The 6,313-nt window shown below is 38.0% G+C and overlaps 1 pseudogene; it reads right to left on the minus strand.

Moving 5' to 3' along the window:
* The window catches only part of LOC132187886 (uncharacterized), a 43,440-nt pseudogene that overhangs the window by 5,926 nt on the left and 31,201 nt on the right, over window positions 1–6,313 (minus strand).

The raw sequence follows: 6,313 nt of genomic DNA on the forward strand, positions 1-6,313 counted from the left end.
TGTCAATTAGGTGGTAGTTTGAGAAGGGTATGTGGACTTTACCCTATAAATTATCTAATTCTTAAATAAGTTTCATACAATTAATGGAATAGTATAACCCATCTTTGGTTGGCATAGACCGTCTACCTAAATTACACTAAACTAGGGCGTAGTACAATATGTCCTCCCTAGGTATGGCTTATCAAATTCAATTAATCATATGTCAATTAAAAACCATTGTATAATCATCATTCCTATGATCACAGAAAATAAGAATGATTTGAGTTCAATAAAAGTAAAAATACTTGCTAAGACAAGATAAGAATTCACTCATATTGAATTTGGAATTTAAGAACAATTGCATTAAACGTTAAGAACAAAATCAAACTGTAGCAATTCTCATAATTATACAACCAACATGCATAAATTAAAAATCTATAAATTAAATACAATCAAACCATTGTGCTTGGATAGAGTTACATCAATACCCCATGAAGGGTTTTAGCCGCTCATGATCTTCTAAGCTCCACAGACAAATTTCTGATTTCTAGCTCTAGGAAGCTGTGTGTCTGTTTGCAATGTTTAGAGGCCTATTTATAAGGATTAGAAGAACCCTAAAAACCCTAGAAACCCTAGGAAAACCAGAGGTCAGTCTTCCAGTCCAATTAGGAGATTGAAAACCAATTCCAAGCTGTAAATGGATTCTTGTCGTGAACTGTACGCCCGTGTGCGCTATAGCACAGGTATGCTCGATCCTAGACTGCATGCGCTCGAGCGCATGCACACTTGATCCCTAATGCAGCTGCGCTCGATCGTGGTACAAGAATGTGTCCAGTTTTGCCTTTTAAGCCCAATTTTCAATGGTTTTCCAATTAAAACCTGAAACGCAAAAATAAAACAAAAATCAAACAAATAACAATGCTAAGTGGTGTGCAAAAATATGCCTAAATTAATAGGTAAATAATTGTACGTTTTACCCGCAAGTGCACAAGGTCAACATGGTGGTATAGGGTGCAAGTACATGATCATTCCCACGAGGATTGCTGAATTTATGTTTAAAAATAAATTCCTTAAGCAAAAGCAAACTGAAATTGATTGTTGATGAGATGATAATAAAGGGTAAGGCTTTGATATCCACCACTAATTATGTTAAGCTAGTATATCAATTTGCCAATGCTTTGATCAAGTTATGCATATTTAATGTTTGCCAACCTAAGGGTTAAACCCTAATTCCTTAAGCTATTGATTTCCCTACGCAACAAATTAGGCACTTGGTCCATGCTCTAACTCTTCTCTTTCCTAAAGGATTTAGCATGGTCTATACTAAGTTGTTCTTTAGAAAAGCATATGTTCTATGGAAATCGACAAACACACAAGGCCTAGGGCATGGATACATACTCCCGGTTCCCTATGTTGATTAACCTAAGAATCCGGTGTGGATATCTCTTGTTACTTATGTTAAACCCAGGACTCGGTCATCCAAATTGATCTAACTAATAAGTCCATACCACATGCACAAGTTCATCAGGCATACACATATGAGGAATTCATGTAAACATGTATTAATCAAGTTAAATAGCACAACATGATCATCACAAGGCGCCAATATTGAAATATTAATTTAACATAACTAGGGCTTCAATCTAGCCCTACTAAGTAAATTTGCTACACATATAATTGATGTTAAACATCTTCATAAAATAAAAAGAAGGAAAAGAATAAACCCGAGACTTGAACTTGAGAGCTCCTATCCTCTTCTTCCTCCAAGCCTCCTTATTCTAAAGGCTTAAGAGTGTATTTATAGGCTTTAGAAGTCCCTCGAAAAGTAGTAAACTCTAGGGATTTCGTAGGGTTTCAATCCTATTACAATTTGGAGTTGGAAAAACTCTAATATGGAAATAGGGACATTGTAGCCGCCACTTGGGATGTCTCCTGCGCACGGGTGCGCTCGATCGCAGCCCGTGTGCGCTCGAACGCATGTCTGCGATCGATGCCTCTTTTGGCCTGCGCTCGATCGCTCTTGGCCTAGCTCGTGCAGTGTCTTCTCTGATGTTGCGCTCGATTGCAGGTACTCTGCGATTGATCGCAGTACCAGGGAGTTCCAAATTTCCATCTTCTCATTTTTGAACCCAAATCTCCTAGTTTTTCTTCATTTTCTTCCAAAAGCTTGTAAAATCATGAAAAACACAAAAAGGAAGTAAAATGGCCTAATTAACCAAAACCAAAGGATCAAAACATGCAACATAAGGGTTGAAAATATGAATATTTTAGCACTTGTGACACCCCTAAACTTACATATTGCTAGTCCTTTAGCAATACAAAACTAAAAACAGGAATGGAAAACAGAAAACAAAAGATAAATCCATCTTTTGTGGAATGTATGATTGTATTTAGCATATGCAACAAGCCTTTTAAACCACTGGGAATTCCCTAGTGGACGAGTGAACTCTCGTGAGGGTTTTCCAGAAATGTTACCCACAAACATCATGCAAGAGTTCATGTCATCCCAAACTTAGAGTATCACTCAAAACCATGATTCTCATTCATTAGCAAGCTTAAAAAGATAAACTCCATCTTCACAATGAATTGAAATTTTAAAATTTAATTACTCACAAAAGACATGCTAAGACATCACAAGTTTGAAAATAGGGTAAAGTGAACTAGCACATAAATATGAAGCTTCCAATTGTTTCTAATGTGCAATGTCTCAAAAACTCAACGTTCACTGAAATCCCTATTAGAATGGACAACAATGACATATTTTTCTTTTTCTTCTTCTTTCATTGTCAGATTGTGCAATGCTTGATTCCCTTAAGCTTTCTAATTGACCCATGTAACGAGTGTTAAGTCAATGACTCCCAAACCAGATGGTTTTTGGGCATTAGGTGTAGAGACACCCCTAAGGACCTACTAACTCGAGTCAAAAAGGCTATGAAACCAAACTAACCATGACATTAACCAAATCAAAATTTTTCACCTTTTAACGTGAACACTCAATGCTTTGAGACAAGAGGTCCAGTTACTCAGTGAAAAGCTTATCAATGATCAAGGTATCCATTTAATAGATCATTCAGTTTCACTTAAGATAGAGAAACATACATATTAAACTTTCATGTCATACCCCACAAATTATGTGCTAATGTGCTTGTGTAAGATCAGATCAAACATGTGAATTCTCAACTGTCCTAAGCAAGTAACCAAATTGAAAAACTTAATTATTAGATCATGTGTTCAAAATTTTAAGCTCACTGATAAAATCAAATCACAATTTTTAAGATTAACCAAACATGAACATGCATATATATATATATATATATATATATATATATATATAATTTTTTTTTTTTTTTAACAAACACACAAAACAAATAACATGAAGTTGGGACAAAGTGTGTGTAAGGTGTCTCCCATACCCCCAAACTTAAATGACACATTGTCCCCAATGTGTCTAAGTAAAGGAAAGAGTGTACCCGGAAGATGGTCGACATTAGCTTGAAAAGCATGGCTCATAGCACGCCCCCAAACTTGAATTTAAGCACACTTGTTCCTGCAAAATACTAAAACACATAAACAAGTAAAAAGAAACAAACTAAAATAAAAATAGAACATGAAGAGAATAATAAAAATAACTAGGAGATGCTGCCAAGTGAGCTCGATCGCACATGTTGTGCGTTCGATCGCATTAACAGAGTGCAGTAACCTCACAGATGGAGACCTGCACTCGATTGCATGTGTGGTGCGATCGGTCACAGTAACAGAATGGAAAACATAAAACTAAAAACGGCAAAAATGCTAAACACAATGAAACAAAATATAATTTAACAATAAAAAGAAAATGATATGCTATGGGGTGCCTCCCATGAGCGCTAAGTTTTACGTCTTCAGCCAGACTGTGGTCCTCTCTCAATGTGGTCCAGAAGTGGATGCTCCATTTTGGAGTGCGAAATCTTCATCTCTTGGTATGAAATTCACTTCAAGATATGGCTTGACTCTGTGTACATTGACCTTGAATGATTGGTTGGTTTGGGGGTCGTGAATTTCCAAGGCTCCAGGAGGGAATATTTGGGTGACAATGCAGGGCCCAGACCATCTTGATTTAAGCTTTCCAGGGAAGAGTTTCAATCTTGAATTATACAGCAAAACCTTTTGTCCTACTTGAAACTCCTTCCTAATGAGTTGTTTGTCATGATATGCTTTGGTTCTATCTTTGTAGAGTTTGGCATTCTCATATGCATCACGCCTTAATTCCTCCAGTTCGTTTAGTTGGAGCTTCCTCGTGTCGCCAGCTTGCTTCATATCGAAGTTAAACTTCCTGATGGCCCAATACGCTTTGTGTTCCAATTCTACTGGTAGATGACATGCTTTCCCAAAAACCAATCGATATGGAGACATGCCGATCGGTGTCTTGTAGGCAGTCCTGTAAGCCCATAGTGCATCGTTCAAGCGTAGTGACCAATCCTTTCTATTGGGGTTTATTGTCCTTTCAAGGATGCCTTTGATTTCTCTATTGTTGATCTCCACCTGGCCACTGGTTTGGGGATGATATGGAGTGCCAACCTTATGAGTGATGCCATATTTCTTCGTCACAGAAGTAAAAGCATAGTTGTTAAAGTGGCTTCCCCCATCAATAATGATTGCCCTGGGTGTTCCAAATCTGGCAAAGATATTTTCCTGCAGAAACTTCACAACCACTCTGTGATCATTAGTCCTTGAGGGGACAGCTTCGACCCATTTAGACACATAATGCACACCCACAAGAATATATAAATAGCCAAATGAATTAGGAAATGGTCCCATGAAGTCAATACCCCACACATCGAAGAGTTCTACAACCTGAATATTTTGCAATGGCATTTGATTTCTAAATGAGATGTTACCTGTCCGTTGGCATTTATCACAAGAGCTGCAAAACAAGAAAGCGTCTTTAAACATATTAGGCCAATAAAACCCAGATTGTAATACCTTAAATGCTGTTCTTTCGGCCCTAAACTGTCCACCACAAGCAAACTGGTGACAGTGCTACAAAATACTCAAGTGCTCATCTTCTGGGACACATCTTCTAATGATTTGATCAGGGCAGAATTTGAATAGATAGGGGTCATCCCAATGGTATTGTCTAGCTGTAGATTTTAACCGCTTCCTTTCTTGGCTAGACATATCTGGAGGAAAAACCTTGGCAGTGATGTAATTTACTATATCTGCATACCATGAGAGTTGGATATCAACTGCAAACAACTGTTCATCTGGAAAATTTTCATTTAGTGGGAGCTCATCTTCTTCCTCCTCATGGAGTAATCTGGATAAGTGATCTGCCACCACGTTCTCACTACCTTTCTTGTCTCTAATTTCAAGGTCAAATTCTTGTAGTAGTAATACCCATCTGATCAGTCGTGGTTTGGCATCTTTCTTGGTAAACAAATATCTCAATGCAGCATGATCAGTGAATACAATAACCTTAGACCCAATTAGGTATGACCTGAACTTTTCTAAAGCAAATATGACAGCTAATAATTCTTTCTCAGTAGTGGAATAATTCAGCTGGGCATCATTTAATGTTCTAGAGGCATAATAAATGGCATGAGGTACCTTATTGATCCTTTGACCCAAAACGGCTCCCACGGCAAAGTCACTGGCATCACACATGAGTTCAAAGGGTAAGCTCCAATCCGGTGCTCGCATAATTGGTGCAGAGGTGAGAAGCATTTTTAATGTGTTGAAAGCCGTCATGCATTCTTTGGTCCAGTCAAACTTTGCTTCCTTCCCAAGCAATGTACAGAAGGGTCTAGAGATCTTTGAGAAATCCTTGATAAACCTTCTATAGAACCCGGCATGCCCAAGAAAACTCCTTTCCCCCTTGACTGTCAGAGGTGGGGGAAGTTTGGAGATGATTTCTATCTTGGCCTTATCCACTTCTATGCCCTTGCTTGAAATAGCATGACCCAATACAATTCCTTGTTCAACCATGAAGTGACATTTTTCCCAATTTAGTACTAGGTTGCATTCTTCACACCGCTTGAGAACATTCTTCAAATGGTGGAGACATTCATCAAAACTAGACCCAAAAATGCTAAAGTCATCCATAAAGACCTTAATGGTTTTTTCTACCATGTCTGAAAAAATGCTCATCATGCATCTCTGGAATGTAGCTGGGGCATTGCAAAAACCAAATGGCATCCTTTTGTAGGCGAATGTGCCAAAAGGACATGTGAAGGTGGTCTTTACCTGATCCTCTGGTGTTATTGCAATTTGATTGTAACCACTATAACCATCCAAAAAACAGTAGTGGCTATGGCCAGCTAATCTTTCTAGCATTTGGTCAATGAATGGTAATGGA

This window comes from Corylus avellana, chromosome ca7 (assembly GCF_901000735.1).
Source record: "Corylus avellana chromosome ca7, CavTom2PMs-1.0".
NCBI classification, from domain to species: domain Eukaryota; kingdom Viridiplantae; phylum Streptophyta; class Magnoliopsida; order Fagales; family Betulaceae; genus Corylus; species Corylus avellana.